A 24,589-nucleotide genomic window follows, 5' to 3' on the forward strand; every position below is an offset into this window, starting at 1 on the left:
CAAACTGGTATGAAATCATGCTACCCAATGTCACAATCACCCAGTTGAAACCAAGAATGAATGTAAATGTGAATGAGGAACTCCAGATTGATTGAGCAGGGTGGCAGGTGTGAAATGAATGAATGAAATGAAAAAGATATTTGATAAAGCGCACTGCGGCCAAGCGGCTTCCTGGCGCTAAAACCTGATCAAGACTCACATAAATCAGACCGAAGGGTTAGGGAGAGAAAGCCTGAGAGAAGAGGAAGGTTTTTAAAGCTTTACGAAAATGGGAATAAATGGGAATAGAACGAATAGAAAGAGGGAGACTGTTCCAGAGCTGAGGGGCCAGAACCGAAAGGCGGGTGCCCCCGGTTCTGGATTTACGAAAACGAGGGATGTGCAAGAGAGACAAAGAAGAAGAGCGAAGGGTGCGACAGGGGGCATAAGAAGAAATGAGAGAGGTGATGAAAAGAGGGGCAGAACGGGAATGAGCCTGAAAGGCTAGACAGGCCAATTTAAAAAAAAGATCGAAAGTGTACAGGAAGCCAGTGAAGAGATTTGAGTGCAGGAGTGATGAGAGAAAATTTAGGAAGGGAAAGAATAAGGCGAGTAGCTTGATTTTGAATGGCCTGAAGTCGGCGAGATTGAAAAGCAGGAATGCCTACATACAGGCCATTTCCATAGTCAATGCGGGAGATGACAAGAGCCAATACTATGGTTTTGAGGGCGTCAGTGGAAAAGAACCGAGAGATCTTCCGGATGAGACGAAGGGACAAAAAACAAGAAGAAACGACGGAGCTGATCTGACTATGCATCGAAAGGTCATGGCTGACTTTGATGCCAAGAGTACGAACAGAGGGGACAGGTGAAGGTGGGGGACCAAAAGAGGGGGGCCAATGTGCAGGGGACCAAGGGTTAGAGGGGCCACCGGTGAGGACAAGTTCCGTCTTGTCAGAATTAAGTTTCAGATGGTTGGCGCTCATCCACTCAGAAATAAAAACTAAAGTAGAACACAATTTGGGAAGGGAGTCAGAAGAAGATAAATCAAAGATGAGCTGAAGGTCATCGGCATAGTTATAAACAGAGACCCCCAGCTCAAGAAGAGAAGTAATAAGGGGTTGGATGTAAAGATTGAAAAGTAAAGGGGAAAGAGAGGAGCCCTGGGGAACGCCACAGGTAACCGGGCGGGAGGGGGCCGAAAAGCCAGAGAGATGGACCGCCTGGGACCTATCCCGAAGAAAAGACGCTATCCAGGAAAAGGCCACACCCCGAATACCAGCTGATCTGACACGGTCGAGAAGGATGGAATGGTCGACCGTGTCAAATGCAGCGGACAAGTCGAGGAGGACCAAGGCTTGAGGAAGATTGACATCGGCTTTCGCTTTGAGCTCATCCAGAACCGCGAGGACTACCACCTCCGTGGAATGACCCGGGCGGAATCCGGCCTGGTGAGATGCCAATAAGACATTCTGCTCAACATAGGAGGAGAGGCAAGAGGTGACATGTGCTTCAAGAATTTTTCCAAGATATGGGAGAAGGGAAATGGGATGAAAGTTAGAAAGAAGAGAGGGATCCAGGCCAGTTTTTTTAAGATGGGAAGGACAATAGCAGATTTAAAAGAGGAAGGGACAGAACCCAAAGCCAAAGAAGAATTGAGAAGAGCAAGAGGGGGAGCAGAGCAGCTGGTGAATAAGATTTTGAGGATACGAGCTGGTGCACAATCAGCAGGAGAACCTGACCTGACTTTGGCCAGGAGTTTAGAGAATAATTCAAAAGAAATGGGAGGAAAGGAGACAAAAGAAGAGAAAGGAGGAGGGGGGGGAAGACAGGACAAGGTTGGGACACAGGGGGGATGTGGGCTTTTATCTTCAAGATTTTGTCAATGAAAAAATCATTGAGTGAGGAGCAGAGGGTTTGTGAGGGAACAGGACCGGGGGTGGAGCGATCAGAAGTGGCTAGAGCGTGAACCAGGGAAAATATTTCCCGAGGCTTATTGGCAGCCAAAGCCACTTTCTCAGTAAAGTAAGCGGTTTTGGCTGCAGTGATCGCTTTTTTGTATTCCGTGAGAAGAGATTTGTATTTGACGCACCGAGATGGACTGTAGTTGCGTCTCCAAAGGCGTTCCGATCGCCTAAGATAGAGTTTGAGCACTTTAAGCTCGGGAGAGAACCACTTGTGAGCGTCATGGGGACGGACCTTTTTGACCTTTCTGAGCGGGGCGACTAGGTCGCAAGAAGAAGCGAGCCAAGTGCGAACGGTCTCAGCTTGGGAGTCAAGGGGGAGGTCGTTAAGAGCCGGGGCAGAAGAAGCCAGAGTGAGCGTGAGGGCGTCGAGATCAATCGAGTTCCAATTTCGGGCTAAGAGATTTTTAGGAAGGGAGGGCTTAACGGCCATGCCCAAAGAAATGGAAAACGAGATATTAAAATGATCCGACCAGACACAGGGGGAAATAAAGAGAGAGGAAATATTAGAACAAGTAGACCAAATTTGGTCTAAAGTGTGGCCCTGAACATGAGTGGGAGCTGTGACGTAGGGTGTGAAGTTCAGACAGTGAAGGGTGGCAGAAAAATCTTTAGAGGAAGAGTCTTCCCTAATATCGCCCGGCCAGAAGTTAAAATTGCCGAGCAAGAGGACCGAGGAGTTATTGACCACCAAGGTGGCCAAAAGGTCCTGAAGGGAAGAAACAAAAGAAGGCATAGATTGGGGGGGGCGATACACGAGAACAACTGTGATAGGCACCAAAAGATTGAGTGAGCGGGCCACCAGGTAATCCACATTGGGTATAAGAGGATAAGTAAGGAGTTGAAATTTAAGAGAGGAACGGATGAGCATCGCCACTCCTCCCCCGGCTTTGCCTGCCGGGCGGTCAGCTCGAAGAGCATAATGAGAGTCGGGGAGGATGGCCAGAAGGTCAGGGAGAGAGTCAGAAGAAAACCATGTTTCGGTCAGGCAAAGAATGTCAGGGGAGTCTGTGGTCAAAAGGTTAAAAAGGGCCGTCTGATGCTTGACCGCAGAGCGGGTATTGAGAAGATGGACAGAAGCAGTGGTGGGAGCAGGGAGAGGGGTGAACGGGCGAGGAATAGGGCAAGGAGTGATAGGTACCGGGTAGGAAGGGGGAGGAAAGAGGATACCATGTGAGTCGAGAAGCTGCAAGAGGGGGAGAGGCGGGGGGAGAGAAGATGACAGTGCTGTGAGCTGGGCAGCCGAATAAGCCACAGCAGGGGCAGAGTGTATAGTCCCTAGTCCCGGCCCGTCGCGGACGGGCGCAGACGGGTGCAGACGGGCTTAACTTAGGCGCAACTTCGGCGCGCCTTCGTCGCGCCCGCTGCGCTCGTCCGCTGCGCTGCCGAGGATAAGCGGCCATGTTATAGGGACACATGAAAGGCGAGAGGTCAGTGGGCGTGGCAGGGGGTGGAGGAGCCAAACAACAGCGACGCGGCGCCCGGACCCGGCCAAGATGGAAGACCAGCCCGTCCCACACCGAGAACCAGGTGAGGAGGGGGCGGTCAGCAGCGGGGGTCTGGGACGCGTGCAGGGCAGGGCTGCAAGGAAGGATCCAAGAGCGCTGGGCGCTGTGGCGAGAGCGCGGAAAGTGCAGGTGCAATGGAAAAAAGTTAAAAACAAGAAAGTCTTGTGGCAGGTTGTTGCTCCCGGAGACGCTTCGGGAGATTAGCGGTGAGATGCAGGAGTGAGTGCACTCTCTGCCGTCCGCCTGAAGTACTTGCCAGGGGGGGAGGAGCCAAACAACAGCGACGCGGCGCCCGGACCCGGCCAAGATGGAAGACCAGCCCGTCCCACACCGAGAACCAGGTGAGGAGGGGGCGGTCAGCAGCGGGGGTCTGGGACGCGTGCAGGGGCAGGGCTGCAAGGAAGGATCCAAGAGCGCTGGGCGCTGTGGCGAGAGCGCGGAAAGTGCAGGTGCAATGGAAAAAAAGGTGTGAAACAGAGTTAGGGTTTACTGGGGCATATTATCAAGCCAGGCGATAAAATTATCACCGCTTTAGCGGCAGAAAACTGCCGCTAAAACGGCGATGATGGGCTTGATAATATGCTCTATGGAATTCCATTTGAAGCCCATGTTAAATGTGAAGGACATCTAACATGGGCTTCAATTGGAATTTCATAGAGCATATTATCATGCCCATTATCGCCGTTTTAGCGGCAGTTTTTTGCCGCAAAAGCGGCGATAATTTTATCCCCTGGCTTGATAATATGCCCCATTGTTTTTTATTTTGGTTCCATGGAATGCAGAAGTAACCGAGAAAAATGTCTGTAAAATTTGTTTCTGCCTCTCAAGGAAGACAAATTAAACTCATTAAAAACAGAGGTGAGGCTATTTGGGCATGACATCCCCTTCTTGTCCCTATCGTGGCGGCCTCAATGGGGACTTTGCCAGCACCCAAGAAAAAAGTGAAAAATCTAGGTGTCATTTTAGATAGTAGACTTACCTACAAGAATCAGGTGTCCACGGTAATTTCCTCCTCCTATTTTGCCTTAAAAATCATAAAAAAATATTTCTCATCCAATTCCCTTTGAGCTTTTAAAGACAGTGGTCATGACATTGGTCCTACCGTTTTGGCTACTGCAATGGCCTGTCTCTGAATCTACAAAAGGGCCTGCTAACCAAACTACAAATGTTGCAAAATTCAGCTGCGAAGATGTTGCTGAATCTCCCTACATTGCGTTACTCAGGCTCTTCATGTACTTCACTGGCTCCCTGTGACAAAACGTGCTATCGTCAAGGCATTATTCACAGCATTCAGATCCTTGCATGGGTCAGGCCAGACCGCCCAAAGAATCGTTTTAGATGGTGCGCCCCTAGTAGAGCTCTTCACTCCAGTTCCGCTAGAAATCTGATGGTTTCCCTCCCACAAATTAATCAATCGATCAATCAATCAATCAAGGCATTTGTAGAGTGCACTACATACCCGTCAGGGTCTCAAGGCGCTAGGGGGGCGGGACGCTGCTACTGTTCGAAGAGTCAGGTCTTGAGGAGTCTCCTGAAGGTTAGGAGGTCTTCGGTCTGCCGCAGGCAGATGGGGAGGGTGTTCCATGTGGCACTTGGGGAGGCGGAAGCTTCATTAGAAACAAAACCTGACTTTGGGATGCTGTTCCCTTTAGCATGCAATCTGCATCGACTCTTATGAATTTCAGGAAATCTTTAAAGACATGACTTTATAGCAATTAATCTGGGTCCACTTAGTGTCAGGAGCTAGCGCCAAGACGCCTCCGGGCATATGAGCGCTTTACAAAACTTCGAATCTAATCGAATCAAGAAGGCAGACAGCCACTGAGCATTCTGCTGGTTCTGGTAGCTTGTGTGGTTTTCTCTAGCAGAATGAGGTCCAGGGAGAACCACAACCTGCCCAGTTCGTGGACACTTTATGAGGTTTGTGTCTTGGATTTTGCAAGGGAGAACCGGAAGAAGTGCACAGTGTGTAACGTCCCAAATCTGCCACTTTCTCAGGTTTGCCTGCTGAGTGAATGTGGGCAGTGGTTTTTGTAGTCTAATTTCTCTCCTCAAGCAAATGTAAATAATTGGAAGAGGTCTCTTGTAACACAATTTGCCGAAAATGTCACCTACACCGTCACAAAAGAAAGCACATTTTCTATAAAGAGTCTCGTTTCTGGCCTTTACTATATTTGACTGTTCCTTCCTGTGTTGCTGCTTTCTGTGATACACTCCAGTTCACCGCCATCTGAATACATGTGACAAGATGTCATTCCTTGTGCTTTGGTGCCCTCTGCTGCACGTCGTGCATTGTTTTAAAATGTCCTACGGCCAGACCCTAATTAATGCTTGCACAAAAAGAACATTTGTTGCAATTATAAGCAATACACCTATATAATTTTGATAATAATTTCTCTGTTGGAGACAACGTCTAATGTCAGAAGTATCTTGCAAATATTTGGCAAAATAATTAACATTAGAAAGCCTCTTTTTCAGAGCAGATTATTACTGGTGTGCCGCTCTATTTACTGCACACTCAGCAATAAGAGTGAGGTGGGATGGTGTTTTCATACCTTTACTAAATTGGCTAAAAATTGTGAATTATTTGATGGTGGAGTAAGTGGAAGACGTGCGAGCTTAAAAAAAAATATTTCACCATGGGAGGGAGGGGGACGGGGAGCTTTGAGGGGGCGGGGCCTTATGCTGAGGATGCCCTTAGTGATACTAACTGTTTCTTCCAAATTGTTTTCAGCTCGACTTCCACGTCACCGGCAGATATTGGCTCTTCACTGGGTAACCGTGTGAGGAGAGCTGATATCGTGTGACACACGGTGACACCTTGTAAGTTGGCAGGTGGGAGAGAGTGTAATAGTATTGAGGTCAGATACTCATATTATTAGTAGGCAGGAGAGCTTGATGACTTTTAATGTTCTTTTGTTATTACCAACTCAGGCATCTCCAATTTCAATATTTAGTGACATTAACAGTACAGTGTTTTTCTAGATAAATATTTGTAATTCATTGAGTTAGTTTGAAGAAAACTATAGCTCTATCCAATTATTAACTTGGACAGATAAGCAAATATCTTATGAACAGCATTGTGCAGTGTTTTATATAGCGCAAACTTGACCCCAATTCATTATCAAAGCGCTTTACATAGCACCAGTTACGTTACATGAGGACACACATTCATTTTTAGTTAGGCACTGGGAGATTAAGTGATTTGCCCAGAATCACAGGATGTTTAGCGTCATTACCGAGACTTGAACCCAGTTCCCCCAGGTCCGAGGTCGAGCGCCCTAACCGTTAGTCCAACTCCTCTCCTGCGTTATGAGTGTCATATGAATTCCAGTTTGGCCAGTACTCGGATTTACTAGTCGAATCAGGATTATGGGTTTTGTGGGAAAAACTGCAGCATTAAGTTTAGTGCAAGACAAATTTCACTTGGTCAAGACTAGAGGGCACATTTTGAAGAGGCTTATACCGCCAGAATATCACTTTGTTTGACGCTCCGGTGGCGCAATCATACCTGTGAGGTGACGCAAAGCCACTCTGCGTGGCTTTGCATGGCCTCATAGATATGAAGTAAGACAAAGGAGTGCAAGTCGCTGCCTTGCCATACTCTGCATCAAGGAAGCATTTCATGGGCGCTGCAGTGGGTTTTTCCGTACAGCACCAATGGATTTTAACGCTGCCCCAGATTTACTTAATGACATACCTCCGGGGCAGCGCCAAAACCTTACATCCTCCCCAGAGCAGGCACAACAAGGAGAAATATTTTTATTTCTCCTCATTTTTACCTCTTTCAACATGTGCTGCATTCTGCAGCACGCATAGAAAAAGGAAGACGCCTTTCAAGATTGTTTTTGCACAGAAAGGTTCCCCTTCATGCACAAAAACAATCCTGCCTGCAATGGAGGCACCCTGGCATCAAAGTGCAAGGGTGCCTACGTTGGTGCTAGTCAGCAAAAAGTGCACCAGCGCAGGGGGAAAGGAAAGAAATGGACGTATTTCATAAATACAGTGTATTCCTGCCCTTTCACGTGAGCGTAGGGCAGCACGAAGACTTGCGGCGCTGCCCTACGCCAATTCCTCATAAATTAGGCCCTTAGGGTGGGCGTAACTTGTGTAATTCTCTCTAGCATAATTGTGATTACGGGAACATTACTAATTTGCATGTGAAATTCTGCAAGAAGCTTAATCCAGCATTTAGTGCTATTACCTGAAAATGCAACCTTACGTCCAATATGGGCTCAAGGATGCCCATTAACGCACTGAATGCTACTGAACATAAACAGCAATAGCTGCCAGTCGTTCTTAGCTTGTTGTTTCTGTGCTCCTGCAATAGGACTTTTGCCCCAAATTACACTTAATTACAGAAACTGGCATAAATGCGTAATTTCTGTAACTTTGCATCACAAGGGCATCACTCCAGAATAATTAAAATTTTGCCAAGGCATAGTAACAACAGGCAGAATTTATCTTGAGTTACTCATCAACTCCTTTTTTCTATCACACTCAGCGGCAAAGAAACTCAACTTGCCCTAAGATCTACTCTAGAAGCCTCTGATTAACTCAGCATCCCACTTGACAAGAACTGTAAAGAGTCTTTTTTAGGTCTGGCTTCACAAATGCTGCTTGTAGTATTCACTCATGCCAGAACCTTAGGAGATAATAATTTAAGGATCTTCGCTTGACAAGTGGAATTACTGGCTTTCCTATTGGTTGGGGGAAAGCTTCAGGTGTGGAGTTTAGATGTTTCGCCGTGGTAACGTCCCAACTTGTGAATTCACTGGTGACACAGTTATGTGGAAAATGTCACGTTCACAAAAACCTTTAAATGCAGGCAATTGGTTTAACATTTGGGGCCTCATTCACTTTTGTGTAAGTTTGTTTGGAATTTACAAAACCTAATTTTTTGATAAATATTTTTTATTGAAGAGTTAAGAAATGAACAATATTATTACATAATAAATATAGAACAGTGACAATAAAGCATATAAACTAATTCAATTGGTGATGAAATAAAGACCAGAAATGTAATGATATAGGTATGGCCTGTGACATGCTCGGTGTCCCAGCAAGCTTTGACCCCCATTGCGTGACCCTTTGTGCGCGATCTGGTTGCGGGGGAGCAAAAATCTCCCAGGAACCATCTATTAGTGTCTCCATCTCTCGCCAGGACTCTAGGATGTATTTAATGTCATGCAAAGTTAGAAAGGATATTGACTCAGAATCGGGTAAAGGTTTTTCTAGTCCCGCTACATTCCAGGAGATGAAGGACATTGTTGGGGCCTTTAGTCGCGTTTCCTGATTTGGGCTTATTAATTTCTGTCCCTTGATGCATGTCAATGTGGTTTTGATCTGGCCAGTGTTTGTGCGCGCCAGCCCCATGCACAGCTGCATGCAATATGTAATGCTAGTGCTGAAAAAACGTTACCTGTATTGAAAGAAAAAACTAGCAACATAATCGCTCAAACTTTAATTTATTCCTGATGAACGTCTATAAACATCCAACGTCTTCAGAGAAGCATCAGTGTGAAGAAATTAGAGCAGCTGAAAAAGTTCAATCAGGTGAATGCTCACCTTCTCTTAACTATTCCATCCAGCTGTGCTGTGGAAGCGGCCAGGTGCCTCGGGTTTGGTCTATAAATACCTCCATCAATGTCCATACCACATCAAGAGCTATTGGCTCAGAAGACCGGCAATATAACTGGAGACGGGTCAAATGGAGCTCGGCAGTTGCCATAAAGTACAATAATTGGAAAGCAAAATGACCTCACCAGGGCTAGCCTACAATCTATGCAATTAATGACTGGTAATTCCTAGCAGAAAAGTTACTTTCTGCCCTGGTTAGCAGCCAACAAGGCACCTCATCTATAACGTTCATGGCTACTAAACCATGGTACACAAGAGCCCTAAGGATGTTGAAAAGAACATTGAGCAAAAAGGAACAAATATTTAAATCACATTCAAATTTCACCTTGGGCATCAAGGTCGAAACTATGTGCAGCAGTATAAAAAACAAACCTGGCAAGCTGAACAAAAATATGAGGAATCAATCCAGACTGATCTCTTCCTGGCATGTTGAAACAAAAACTCAAAACATTTCTGAATAATAATTAATCATTTGAATAGGGGCTCAGGTCCAACTATGATAAATGGAAACTATGTCACCGCGGGGAACTGGACAAAATATGTACAAAGCCGTAACTAAAAAGCCTGACCAACATTTAGCCCCTAGCAAAAAAAAGTTTGCACAACTGAAATCTGTGGCAATAGTTGCAAAACTTCGCCAACATGCGACAACGTTTAATGCTTTCAGAATAGCAAAGTTAATCCGAAAAATCAGAGCTGACAGTGCCCCAGGTCCCCACGGCATCCCATCATCAGTTTACAAACATGACATGAGTTATTGGTCCAGGGTAATAGAAATTCTGTTCAATTGCTGCATAATCAGTGAATCTGTTCCACCTTCCTGCCAAGGTTCAATTTTACATCCCATTTATAAAAAAAAAGGTCCTGTCTCGCTTCCTGACAACTACCAACACATCTCACTGTTGCATGTTGAGGCAAAATACTATGCGTCTCTCCTGTTGGAGGATTTACAAGAAAGGGCAGCTACAAACAACCTGCTGCCTTTTAACCAAACTAGTTTTAGAACGCTGTCACGTACCATTGACAACCTTGTGGCCGCAAGGATGCTTGTAGCAACCAAATTAAGAAGAAGGAACAGCTTTATTGGTGTTTTATAGACTACAGCAAGGTATTCAACTATGTTAATCGCCAACTGCTGTGGTCCAAACTCATAGCCTGGAAAATTCCGGAACCACTACAAGTAGGCATTCTGCTGTTCTATTCTAACACCTGGGCCAGAGTAAAATTGGGATCTCACACAGCTGTTTCTGATAAAATAAGCATCAAAATATGTCTCAAGCAGGGGTGCGTATTAGCACCTATTCTTTTTAATTTGTATATGAGTGACCTGGTACCCACATTAAACGAATCAACATATCACCTCACTCCTCTATGCGGACGATGTTGTTCTTTTAAGGCAAACTCCGATGGGGCTCCAGGGGCTATTAGATTTTTATATAATCACTGCTGTGCAAACAATATGACAATTCATTATGAAAAAAACAACATTGTGATATTTTGTCAGAAAAAGATAAAACTCAGCCATTGGAACCTTAACAAATATCATCTGACCATCTCGAATAAATATAACATTTGGGATGCTGGCTAGGTAAAAAGGAGGTCACTTATAACATCTATGGGGCATATTATCAACAAACGGCGTTAAAATCATCGCCAGTTTAGCGGCAGAGAACTGCCGCTAAAGCGGCTATAATGGACTTGATAATATGCTCTTGAGAATTCCAATAGAAGCCCATGTTCTGGTGTCAACATGAGCTTCTATGGGAATTCTCTGCGGCATATTATAAAGCCCATTATTGCCCGTTATAGCTGCAGTTTTCTGCCTCTAAAGCAGCGATAATTTTAACGCAGTGCTTGATGCCCCTAATTTCATAAAAATCTAAATTAGCTTCATTACAATGCGTATTCCGAACGATTTTTAAAAGCACAAAAAAGATTTCCTTTGAATCAATGCTTGAAATAGTTACTACCAAACTAGTTCCAGCACTAGCATACTGACAGAGGCTTTCCCAGGGAAATTGGGAGCCTTCCTGAATGGCCCTCAGAGTACAATGGGCCTCATTTATGAGGCCCGTTGCGCCATCGGAACGTCACTTTTTGTGACGTTCCGTGGCGCAGAAGCCTGCGTGATATTTATTAGGCAGCACTGAGCCACTTTTTTTGGCTTAATGCTGCCTCCTAAATATCAGTCCATTTAACGCAGTGTTCTGCGTTAAAGGGGCGTGCAATGGGTGTTGCTGGGGGCGTTCCCAGCAACATCCATGGCCTTTTGGCACTGCCCCAGATTTACGAGAAATCGTACATCTGAGGCAGCGCCAAAAGCTTCCGCCTCCCCAGGGGAGGCGTAAGGGAGGCGCAACGGGGAGAAATATCTTTATTTCTCCTCGTTTTTCCTTTTTCTATGTGTGCTGCATTCTGCAGCACCCATACAAAGAGGAAAAGCCTCTTGTGATTATTTTTGTACAGAAAGGTTTCCCTTCCTGTACAAAAATATTCATCCCCGCAACGCAGGCACCCTTGCACCATGGTGCAGAGGTGCCTGCGTTGGCGCAGGCAGCCCATTGTGCGCCGGCGCAGGGGAAAAGGACAGGAATGCGCCGCATTTTATAGATACGGCGCATCCCTGCCCTTTTCTTTTGCCGTAGGGAAGCGCAGCAGGAAGGCCTGCTGCGCTTCCCTGCGGCAAAACCTCATAAATGAGGCCCAGTGTTTAGATCATTTTTCAAATTACAGCATACAACTTGGCCAGCCTAGATTAGGATGGAATTTGCATTGAGTGACTAACTAATCCCCCCGAAGGCTTGTCTCCTAAAGTACATGCACTCTGCATGTGTAGCAGAGCCAGGATCATTGAAAAATCTCATTTGGCTAGAAGTTTTGTTCGCCAACAGGTCATGTCAACCAAATGTTTGGGTTCACACCCGTTCTGCCGCACTGGAGCGAACAGGTTCGGCAGAGCTGTGGAACTTAAAGCTAGCGCACCCACAGTTTAAAGCAGCCCTGAACAGAACGGTAAAAATCAAGGGGCAGGTTTGCGAAGCTCCTTGCGCCACTTTTGCGTCACTTTTAACATGGGAAAAGTGACGCAAAAGTGGCGTAAGGCGCTTATAAATGTGCCCCTAAATCTTTTGAATCAGATCACTGGGCCTTCATGCTGGTTTTCACCAGTTATGCTAGAAGAGGGCGCCAAAAAGACATCATGGAACCGTTCTCATCATACTATGAAGTAACATTCTGTCAACTCCGGATGGGCTGTTTTTCATCATCAGACTTATTACCCCCATGGGCAACTAAACCAAAACATGCCGAGTATGTGGCCTATTTCAGGAATCGTTATCACACCTGCTCTGCATTGGCCCTTCTGTCCTCGAGGACCGCAAGGTTTCTTCGGCATCTGTTGATTCATGAGGAGACACGGACACTACCAGCGGCCGTTAGGTATTTGTTGAACAATGCTTAACCACAGGCGATTTCCAAATTTGAAACATTCTTGGACGAACCTTCCAGGAAAAATAATGCATATTAAACGCCGCAGCATCTCAGGTTGGGTTTTTAGATTCACACTTACAAATTAGTCAGCCAAGAAGTCTGTTATAGATAATTTGTTTTATTCAGACCACAGGTTTTTATTAAGCCCGCTACTAACACAAAAACCTGCAAAGAAAATAGAAATAACCGGCATGCTCTAGGGTTCGATTTCTAAAGATATTGGGGCAGATTTATAATAACTGGCGCATCCCTGCATATCAGCAGGGATGCGGCAGTTATTATGCGCCACAGCTGCGCCACCATGGATGCGCCGCATTTATAATGCGGCGCACCATGGGGCAAAAACGGCACAGATGCGTGACGCATCTGTGCCGTAAAAGTGGTGCATTGCTGGAGTTGCGTCGCAAGCGCCACGCAGCTCCAGCAATGCTCTGGGGGGCCCTATCTGCACAATGCTGCGTCAATCCTTACGCCTGCTTCAAGCAGGTGCAGGGTTTTGACGCAGCATGGGCCTAAAAGTGACTGAGTGAAATCTTGTAGATTTCACTCAGCCACTTTTAGGAGGCGTTCCTGCGCCGGAACGCCCCCACCTGCACTGGAACGCCTACATGTGGCGCAGGGCTTTACAACGTGACGCATCTCCCAGATGCGTCACGTTGTAAATACCCCGCACCATGGCGCAGGATTTGTGCCGCTGCTGCGTCACAAAAGTGAAGCAACGGCGGCGCAAACGTGGCGCAAGTGCAACATAAATCTGCCCCATTATTCTTTGCTTATTAATGATGAGCTTAAATCATGTGGCTGCAATTAGACATTCTCAATGATCATCATGACATTTTTATCTCGTTATGAGCTGCAATTTTATCAGCAAGAGAGAAAGCTATCTGCTCTGTATGGTATTGTTTATTTTCTACAGCAAAAGATGTTCTGAAATATCTTCGTTACATGAATTGACTGAACCTGTCTGCTTGAGAAGCTGATTTTCACTGATTAATTTTTAACATAACATGACTAAAATTATGTAATGATTCTTTTTTTTAACTTTCTTATTGCACTTGGCACTTTAATGGACTTGATTGTTTAAATTAGGTATTTTTTTCATTTGAATTGGAAACAGTGAAGTTTTTCAATCATACAGTATCAGGGAATAGTAAAATTTTATATAAAAAGCAGCTTTGGGAATAGAGTCAGGAGCAATAGTATGTAATGGTGTTATGAGTAAGATTGGTGGAATATCAGGAGGACAATTATTGGTCAGTAAAAAAGAGTGAAGAGCAGATGATATCTGGTTGTATTCCTGTAAAAAACAGCTTGGTAGATAATATTGTGTTTGTAGCTGGAGAAAAGGTATAACAGAATTATGCTTTACAAGTTGCTGAGCAAACATAATACCCTTCTCCCACAAATGTTTGAAATTAAATGATTTACATCAATTTAATGAACTTATTATACCAAATAAAGAGTCTAAAAAACATTGATAAAAATTACAACTTGCAGAAAATACTGTATGCATCAAATGCTGGGAATAGGATAGAATTGGGGTTTTAGAGATACAAGTACAATTAGGCATAGAAACTACATCAGTAAATGAAACTTTTTTTAAAAATAAAGAGGGTTCAAATACAACTCCATCGTGGCATGGGAAAATCCTGAAAGTCCTTAGTTAAAGCATAAAATTGTGTAATTAAGAAAGCAGAGTTATTTAACTTAAAATCAGGAAAACGAACCCCTCCTCTATTCTCGGACACTTGAGTTTAGGCAAGGCAATACATGTGTGTTTATTATACCAGAGAAATGTGGTGCAAATAGAGTTAGTCTGAGAGAAATACTAAATGGGTATTTTAAATGGTAACATAGACAATATAAAAAGTATATGTGTTACAATCATCACCTTAATGGTATCCAGTCCATCCCACCATGATAAATATAGGGGAGACCATAATGTGAGTAACTATTGAATTTTAAGTTTTAAAGTACTAAATCTATTGCTAATAATGCTGGAAATAGTATGGGAAAGCCAAACATCTAGGTATTTGATTTTGGAAGGACACTAAGTAAAATGAGTGTCAGAAAACATATATTAATAATATGAGGGATTTAGTGGTAGAACTTCAGTTTTAGAGAAGTTCAGTTTATAAACAGAGGTATTAGAATATAAATTGATCTCTTGTAAAAAAGGATTTAAAGAGGAAAAGCAGTTAGACATATATATTAAAATATCATCAGTGTAAGCTGATGACCTGGTTTCAAGGGATTTGTGTTTAAAATCAGATATAAGTTTATTGCAATTAGGGCTCCCGATTTTATGGTATTTATTTTTTCAACATTTTCGTCTGTATTTATCCATTTTTATTTTTTGCTATTTTTTTCTGTATTTATCCATTCTTCTTTGCGTTTTCTGTATAATGAAGCTGCAATGGGTATTTTCCCACATTTATTTGACTGATAAACATATACTTGCAATTGATTGTCCAAAAGGTTTCAGCAATATACAGTACAAAAGCATTATCTGAAAACCCTTGCATTGTGGAATGAGATTAACAACAGTAGAGCTGCACTAAATTAATCTTAATTAGGAAATCTATTGTCTTTTTTTTGTCTCCCCTGCCTCTCAATCTGTACACCTACTGACCGGCACTCATGATTGACAGTAGAAAAGAATCAACCAAAGAATACCTTTTTTCTGTATTTTTCTGCATTTAAAAATAAATACAGACAGGAAAATAAATAGTTTTCTGTCTGTATTTATCTGTAAAAATCAGCGAATACAGGAAACTGGGAGCCCTAATTACAATGAATATGTTCAAGGATTGGTTCTAAACAAAGAGTAAAAAACAAAGGAGAAGGGGGGCAGCCTTGTCTGGTACCTCTGTGTAGATTAAAATATGGGGGAAAGCGTCAATTAGCGGAGTACAATGATTTAATCAAAGAAATAAAAGTAGGGCCAAACCAATTAAGAGTGGTAAACATGCATTGTCAATTAATGCACTTGAATGCCTTTACAGCATCAAGGGATAGGGCTGCTAGGGGAGAATGATATTTCTTGCCAAATTGAAGAATATTGGTGAACATTCATGAACTATCCAAAGCAAGTCTACCCTTCATAAAACCAGACTGATCAGATCAGATTTAACAAGTAGGGTAACAACATTTTCAAGGTGGAATGCTAAGATTTTGGCAAATATTTTGCAATTATATTTAACTAATGAAATGGAATGATAATTTTTACAAAGGGTATGATCTTTATCGGCTTTAGGGATTATAATAATCAGTGCTTACAAAAAGGATCCAGTAGCTTTGGCATTCAAAAGAAACAAATTGAGAAGTTTGTGTCATTTGGGACAAAAATTGAAGAGAAGGCAGAAAATAATTCAACAGAAAAACCATCAGGGCCAGGGGCGTTAGCTTTTTTTTTGGAATCTAATAGCATCCATTATTCTCCTGAAGAGTTATGTCGACTTCTAAGGACTTACATTTATCAGGAATGGAGGGTGGATTACGGAGACCATCAAAAAACTATGAATCATGCTCTGAGGGATTGGTATATTCTGAATATAATGATTCATAATAATCTTGTAAAGTCTTAGAAATGTCAGCATTTGACGGAAAAACGTTGTTAGAGAGCTCATTATGAATAGGTCCAATATTTTTACATTCAGATTAGATTTTTAAATAATTGTCCATCATTCTGTCTGTTCTATTTTGACCTCCATTATACTTTGTTTTAACTTTAATTAGAATATTACAAGCATCAGTGGTAGCAAGTTTATTTAGGTTAGATTTGGATTTAATATATTTGTGTAAAACAGAGGTAGATTTAGAGGTGAAATAGGTATGTTCCAGTGTTTTAATTTGCAGAAATATCCAGGTGTTTTGAGAATTTGCTACCTTTTTCTGTTTAGATATAGTAAAGGCCCAGATGCAAGCTATAAAAGAATCCCAATTGTTAGGAATGGAGGTTTCAATAGGACGGTTACATTTTAAAAACTCATTAATAAAAGCAGTGGCTTCTGTAATAAATTACTATCCGATAAAAAGAAAATACTGAACTTCCAACAGCTAGTTTTAGAGAACATGAAGGATAAATCAAAAGAGGATAAAACGGGGGCATGATCTGAGATAAAAATAGAGTTGATTCTCAGTCTTGGGCGATGTCATGAGGGGCTGGATGCTCAAATCCTTTCAAGACCTTCAGAAAGAATTCCTTATGCCACTGTCCCAGTTCTATCGTTACCTTCAATTTTGACATGCCCTGTCCCCTAGCTTAGAGGGTTTGGAGTCGTTACGGGGATTTAGCCCACTGGAGGCCAAAGTTTTCATGGGAGATTTAAAGGACCGGAAAATTTCCGGATTTATCAGTCCCTGGTTACTAATTGCTTTCCCACACTACAGAAGCTTCGGGGGGACTGGGAAGAGGACATAAAGCGCTCCACTACAAAACACCAAGGTACCTAGCCAAGACAATTGAGCTATCAGGGGGAAGCCGACCAGCTAGGCGTGCCAAAGAGCTGCTGTTGAAACCACCCATCTTTCGGAAGAAGAAAACGTATGACAGAGTTTTCTCCAGGGCAGCCCTCAGAATCTGGAACTCTCTACCTCCAAACATTAGAAAAATTCCAAATACAGCAAAATTCAAGAGGGAGGCGAAGATTTTCCTAATGAGCAAGTTCCCTCCTTAGGCAAGACTGCTCATCACCGACACCTGATATAGGGCTACCAGCACAGAACAACAACGTATGTAGAGATAAGGTCACCAGTTAGCTGAGAATAGGCATTACGATACAGTACTATTCAGGACTTGTTTTTCAGGTAGAAAGTCACGATAAAAGACAGTTCAGAACCATTAGTACTGGAATACTGTTACACCTTGTACACTAATCAGTTTCAAAAATTGTTATTTGAACACGAGAAGAAAGACATGTATAGGAATTTCAGATTGATAAGACACTCTTGCTTACAAGTTGTATATCAAAACTGTACATAGATGTTATTGCTGCTTTACTAGATGTTCGCAATCCTACCTCATGTAACTGTGAAGCACTCTGATACCAAGGGTCATGTTCGCGCTATATAAAACTCTATAAATAAATAAATAAATAAAAAATAAATATCTGACTGTCAGGACTGTGGCAATCGGATTTTCTGACTGCAAATGTAATGTGACAGCCTGATCGGCCCTCAGAATTGGCGGGCGGACCACCACAGACGGACTAATGGTGGCGTTCCTCCCACCATTATAATGAGCCCCATAGAAACTAAAATGTAATCAATTTGAGACATAGTATGATGTGCATTAGAGAAGAATTTAAATTCACACATATCAGGGTTTTAAGTTTTCCAAGCATCAAATAATAGATGACTGGCAATGGCTGGTTGAAATGCCTTATGAGCTCCATCAGGGTTAAATTTACATTTGGATTTCCTATCATAAAAGGATCTAACCACTGATAATAATCTCCTGCTACAATAATATTAGGATTGTCAATTGAGGCCAATTTTAATTTAATATTATCACAAAAATCACGATCAGGTTTGACAGGACCATAAATATTAATTAAAGAATAATAACAGTAGCCAATACCCACCTTCCATCAGTATCACATTGAGTGGAAATAATCTGTGAATGCAGCATTTAATAAAACAGAATGGCAACACAACCTTTATGGTTATTACATGTGAATTTAACTTGTACAGATGACAAAATTCAACGAGACAATGTTAAACATATTGTGCATTAGGAGTGGGGAAACAGGAACATGGATGACAACCTGCAAAAAACATGAAGGGAAACAAAAAGACAACAATTATTAACATCCATATAAAATACAAGCCATACAAACACGATATCATTGGAAAACAAAAACAAAATTTCACAGAAAAAGAACAAAAAAAGAATAAGGGGGTAGAAAATAGAAAAAGGTGAAGAGACAGATCAAGGAAGGAGATCCAGATCTGAAGCAAAAAGTATGGAAGATGAGCATGAGATGTGCCAGCCCTTAGAGCAAGAGGAACAGCAGAGAGATAAGAAAAGGATTTATAGACGACAGCCATAGAGATTTGAATCATAAAAAAGAGTGAAACTGTGAGAAAGACAAGCTCATAACACAGTTATTAAGAGTGCTGGACTGACCTATTCATAGAATGAGATGAGATAGTTTAAATAAACAATTTTAGTTTTATAGGAACAGCAAAGGATCATGTGGCGCCCTCACAGGTGATTATACATAAGCAGCGATATAAAATGCCATAGCAAATGTTCAACTGTCTCCTTTGAGGCCGAAGGGCAAGGAATTATTTCCGTATGGCATTCCTGGCATTGGAAAAGTCTTGGGAGATTAAAATATTGTGACCAAACCAGACTGTGTTTTTCTTCAGCTCACTTCAAAACATGCATCAGGTCTGTGTATTTCAAAAATCAATCAATCAATCAGGGTATTTTTAAGTGTGCTACTCACCCGTGTGGGTCTCAGGGCGCTGGGGGGGGGGGGGTAACAGTTCTGTTCAGTTGAAGAGCCAGGTCTTGAGTGTCTTCCTGAAGATGTTCAGGGAGGGGGCACGTCTGATGTAGATCGGGAGCTCGTTCTAGGTCTTGGCTGCGATGTAGAAGAAGGCTCTTCCACCCGTTCTGGCTCTGTGGATGAGCGGGGTTTCGGCAAGGGCAAGGTCGGCAGATCGGAGGTTTCTCCTGGGTACGTGGAAGGAGATTCTCTCATTGAGGTATTGGGGTCAGGTTTTGTGGAAGCATTTGTAGGCATTGGTGAGTATCTTAAAAGTTACTCTCTTCTCAACAGGGAGCCAGTGGAGGTTCGCAGGTGTTGGGTGATGTGTTTGTGTCGAGGGGTGTGGAGGACGAGTCTGGCTGCGGTGTTTTGTATGGTCTGAAGTTTGCGGACCTGTTGGCGCACTCTTGTAAAGGTCCTCTCTTAAGTGTTTTCTGAGTTCCTAGACATTCTAAGTGCATGTTCTGCATGCTTATGTGCTTGTGGTCCCCACTGTCACACAGGGCTCCCCTCACAGCTTTCATAGGCAGCACTTGGGTCTGAACCCAATCATACAGGCACATTGTTGCTCTCTTCAATACTCTAGTTTCTACCTATGCTAGATGAGCTAGTTTATGTCATTGCAAACATTGGAGAAAACATGTGAAGTCGCGCAGCATCATCTCTGAAACCTTATTCATACCAAGAAAACCAAGCCTTGGCACATGCTGTGAAAAAGAATGAGAAATAGGGTATCCAAAGCCAAATCATGATAATAATTGTGAAATCAAGAACCATAAAACAGGGCTTACCGCTTAGTATTGCAGTATTTTGATCCTCCTCACAGAAGGATGGCTGTAATGGCCTACAGAGAGAATAAAAAGAGCACCTGTAATAACCTGTCACTGAAAACTGCTGCTTATTAATCACACCCACTCTATGGAGCATATTATCAAGGGCATTATCGCCGCTTCAGCGGCACTTTTTGCCGATAAAGCAGCGATATTTTTATCGCCATATTAGCAAGGCTGTGCTAATATGTGTTTAGCGCCAGCTTTCTGGCGTTAGTTGCCGGTTTTACTATCGCCTTGCATGCCAGCGATATTTATCGCTAATGTCATGCAAGGTAGGCGTTCATAACCAAATTTACACGGTAAAAGTAGCGAACACCTCTTCGCTGTATTACCAAAGTTGTCCCGCGATAAAAGAATTCGCCCTAAGCACCGATGTACACAGGATTTTAACACCTGATAAAATTCTGACATGGTGATATATGGAGGAATGAGCCCAGCTTCTATTCCAGTACGCTTTCAGCGGACTGTGGCCTTGCACAAAAAGTGCCTGCATCTATTGTGTCTGCTATGTGCCTCTAATGCTTTTTCAGAGTAGTGTGTAAATGCACAATAGGGCCTATATCTGTTTTTTTCAGAACTACATGCCCACCCTTTATTCTGGTACCCTTTCAGCAGAGCATCAGGCCTTAGCAGTACATGATGATTTGGCATGCGGCTGCCCGAGTTTGCAGGCAATTCATGGGCATATTCACACGTTACCTGAATTATTATTGCCGCTCATGCACCGCTGACACGCCGATGCCAAGGTATCGCATGATTTACTACCGCATGTTGGCAGGAGTCATCGCATACTTTCACAGACAGCATCGTATGTTCCGAAAGTCTTGGTAATACAACTGTAAGAATGCGAAATTGCTCAGTGAAAGTGTGCGATACAAAAAAACACGATATGTGGCGCAGGCGATAATTATCGGCCTTACTTGATAATATGCCCCTAAGTGGCTAGTACATTTACTGACTTGAACTTGTAGAATGTCTAGATGTCTAAACCCTTCACAATTTGTTATCAGTGACTGATTTCAGTTTTTTTTTCATGGGATCAATAAGAATAAAATACCTCCATGGACTCTAGGCATGGAAATGCAATGCTAAAAGGCGTCATTTGTGTTTAATATTAGCGATCCGTGTGTTTTATATTGTACTTGTCTGACATTAGTAGAACTCGATACACTGAGTTACTTGTCAGATTTGCCTCTATAAGGACAGCCGGAGCAGAATCAGTCATTGTGGGATTGCGGGCTGGATAAACAGATGAGGAGGCTGTATGTAGTGTGCCAGTTGGCGGCTTTTATTTGCAGAGTCTGAAATAGAGCTAGAGGGTGTTGGGGATTCCTCTGGGTCTTCGGACTGTTTCTCTCTTTTAAGTGGAACGTTGTTTTCACTAGCTTCCCTGGCTGTTTGGGCTTCTTCGCGGCCTTCGGTTCTCCCACGGAGGCTCATTGGAATAAGTGAGAGAAAAAGGAGCCGTCAGTCCTCTCTTTTCATAATAGGCCCATAAACTAGGGCAATCCCGTCACCATACCCAGTGGGTGGTATAAAGGAGTTTTTTTTGGTAGGTCAGGGTCACTTGTGAGGGTAGGGGAATTTATGTGTCTAAGGGTAAAAGGTGGGAAAAAGGTGCACGAGGGTTTGTGCTACGTATCACGTTCAGACCAGGGGTGGTTAATCCTGTGTGGGGATAGTGCTTTTTAAATCTCATTGAGCCTTTACTGTGGTTCTTAGATGTTTTTTGCCCCCCCCTCCTTCTCCCTCCTCCCTCATCTCTCTCTCCCTTCCCTGACTCGGAGTACTCACCGGCTCTGCCGCAACTCTCCAGAGTTGCGGCCGCTCCCCAGCCTCCTCATGTGAGGACCACCAGTCTTCACACCACCGCTCGTCGTCTTCTCCGTTGTCTCCTTCGCTCTGCCTGGTGTCTTCGTCTTCTTCCAATTCCGCGTCCTCCCGCTTCACCGTTTCTTCGCTCTCTGCCTTCCTTCTCTCTCCGGCTGCTGGGTGCTGATTGGTCCATTTTCTCTTCCACCTGGTGACTGCTTCCGGGGTTACTCCCTCCTTTCCCGGTGACGTCCTGAGGGAGTGGTTCCTGTCGGGGTAGAATACGGAGGGGTGTGTTTATCCTCCTGGAGGGTGTCATAAAGGAAGGTGGTGTCTGGGTCCTAACGCCCACAGGCAAGCGGTCCCCCTTACGACATACGGACCATGGACCGGTTTCACTCGGCACCCCCCCACAGTCATATAATTAGTCTTGAATTGGAAAGGTTAATAGAGCTGGAGCCGGTTCAGTCACGTATGTCACATGCCCCCTCGTTTCGCTGACTTTACTATGTTGCAGCACTAAAGCATCACAAGCTGAAAATTAGGTAAACATAAATACACTTAACTGGCATATTTACAGAGCACAATAAACCAAAGGTGTCTCAGTCTTTTGATGTTATTGACAGATAAGGGTATTCTGCCAAAATATCCAAGAGCAAATATTGTGACACAAGAATATCATGGGAAAAGTAACTTTAACTCTAAACTATCTTGGGACACAATATAGAAAGTAAAAAGATATTTTTTTTTAAATACATAAAATATATATTATATTTGTTTTAAATCCTTTGAAATATTTTCTTTGACACAGGTTAGTTATATTATTGATATTAAAATGTATTATTATGATATTTGTTTTCTATTTTTTAGTATAGTTTGTTAATTAAAATGTGAAATTTAGTTATTGCAATTTATTTTGTAATTTTTAATTAGGTAGCAGCTTGTTGGGTTTGTACATTATGAGGGTAGGAAGCTATTTATATGTAAATTGCTGTATATTTTTTTTAAAAATTGAAAATTATTTAATTCATGAAACGCTATTTTCATTACTTATGTTTACCTAAATGCTAATTTGTTGATCAATTTATTTAATTATTGCATTTTGAAATTGTGTATATATTTTTTATTTGCTTTAAATGTAATTTTTTTATTTAATAATTTATTTAACCCCTTCGCTGCCATGCCCTTTTTTGGCTATTTGGGGTAGTGCGCGCTGAGGCCCCTGTAACTTTTTGACCACATAAGGTATCCACGCCAAATTTGCGTCCTTTTCTTCCAACTTCATGGGTATTCCGAAGGTAGTCAGGGTTTGTGGATTCCCTTGTAGGGGTCACAGAAATGAGCCAAAATACACCAAAATTTAGTTTTTTGGGGGGAAAATGGGAAAAATGGGCTGCAAATGAAAGCATCTGGATTTTTCCCTGCAAGTGTTATCAAAAAAGGGTTTGTGGGGCTGAAATCACCATTTTCCCAGATTTTAGGGGATACCAGACTTTTGTCGGAAACCCAACATTTTTTACACAGTTTTGGCATTTTTCTGGGACATAGCCTATTTTTGCTATTTTTTGTGCTTTTGACCTCCTTCCAGTTAATGGTAGAAATGGGTACAAAAGCAATAATTGATCCTGGAAAGCTATACATTTTAGAAAAGTAGACAAAATTCTGAATTCAGCAAGGGGTCATTTGTGTAGATCCATCAAGGTTTCTTTATAGAAACTAACAGTTAAATATAGGATAAATTGAAAATTTGTTGAAAAAAAGCGCCTTTTGTGTCAACGTTTTCACCTGTAACTTCTTCTAATCATGACAGCTCTTTGAAAGCAATGTACCGTTACATCCGCTGGACATTACTGGTTGTGGGGATATATAGGACTTGTAGGTTCACCAAGAACCCGACGAACCCAGAGGCAAAAACTGAGCAGCAACTTGCAATGGTTTTTTATTATGTACCGGGTATATAGTAATTATTCTGTAAAAATGTGTACATGGAAAAATCGGTATGAAAGACACCTATGTATTTCTGAAATGGGAACAAAATATAGAGTTTAGAAACAGTAGATATTTGCACATTTACGAATTTGGGAATACTCATACTAGCATGAGAATTATCAGTCATTTTTTGGAATGACTTCTTTTTTACACAATGTCTTTCATTTGGAAGGCAGAAATGCATCGAAAGTCAATAGGTAATAACAGTTCCTTTACAAATCTGAATTACCCTAAGTTTCTCGATAAAAATGGTACCTCACTTATAGAAGTAGGCATAGTGCCCACGACAGGAAATGGCTCAAAACCCAATGTGAACACACCACATTTTCACAATGCAAAATTACCCTTTTTTAGCAAAGTGCCTAGCTGTAGTATTTTAAACCTAGCTCTGCCGGCACCTAGGGAAACCTAGCAAACCTATACATTTTTGAAAACTAGACACCCAGGGGAAGCCAGGATGGGGTGACTTGACTGCCTCCCACCAGGTTCTGTTACCCAGAATCCCTTGCAAACCTAATAAATTGCCAAAAAAACACTTTTTCCCCACATTTCTCTGGTGGAAAGTTCTGGAATCTGCATGGATCCACAAATTTACACCCACCCCGCGTTCCCCAAAGTCTTCCAAGAAAAATGGTACCTCACTTGTGTGGGTCAGCCTAGTGCCCGCGACAGGAAACGGCGCAAAACACAACGTGGACAAACCTCAATTTTGCTGTGAAAAATTACCCTTTTTTGGCAAAGTGCCTAACTGCAGTTTTTGAACCATAGCTCTGCCGGCACCTAGGGAAACCTAGCAAACCTATACATTTTGGAAAATTAGACACCCAGGGGAATCCAGGATGAGGTGACTTGACTGCTTCCCACCAGGATCTGCT

The sequence above is a fragment of the Triturus cristatus genome, chromosome 11 (genome assembly GCF_964204655.1).
Source record: "Triturus cristatus chromosome 11, aTriCri1.1, whole genome shotgun sequence".
NCBI lineage: Eukaryota > Metazoa > Chordata > Amphibia > Caudata > Salamandridae > Triturus > Triturus cristatus.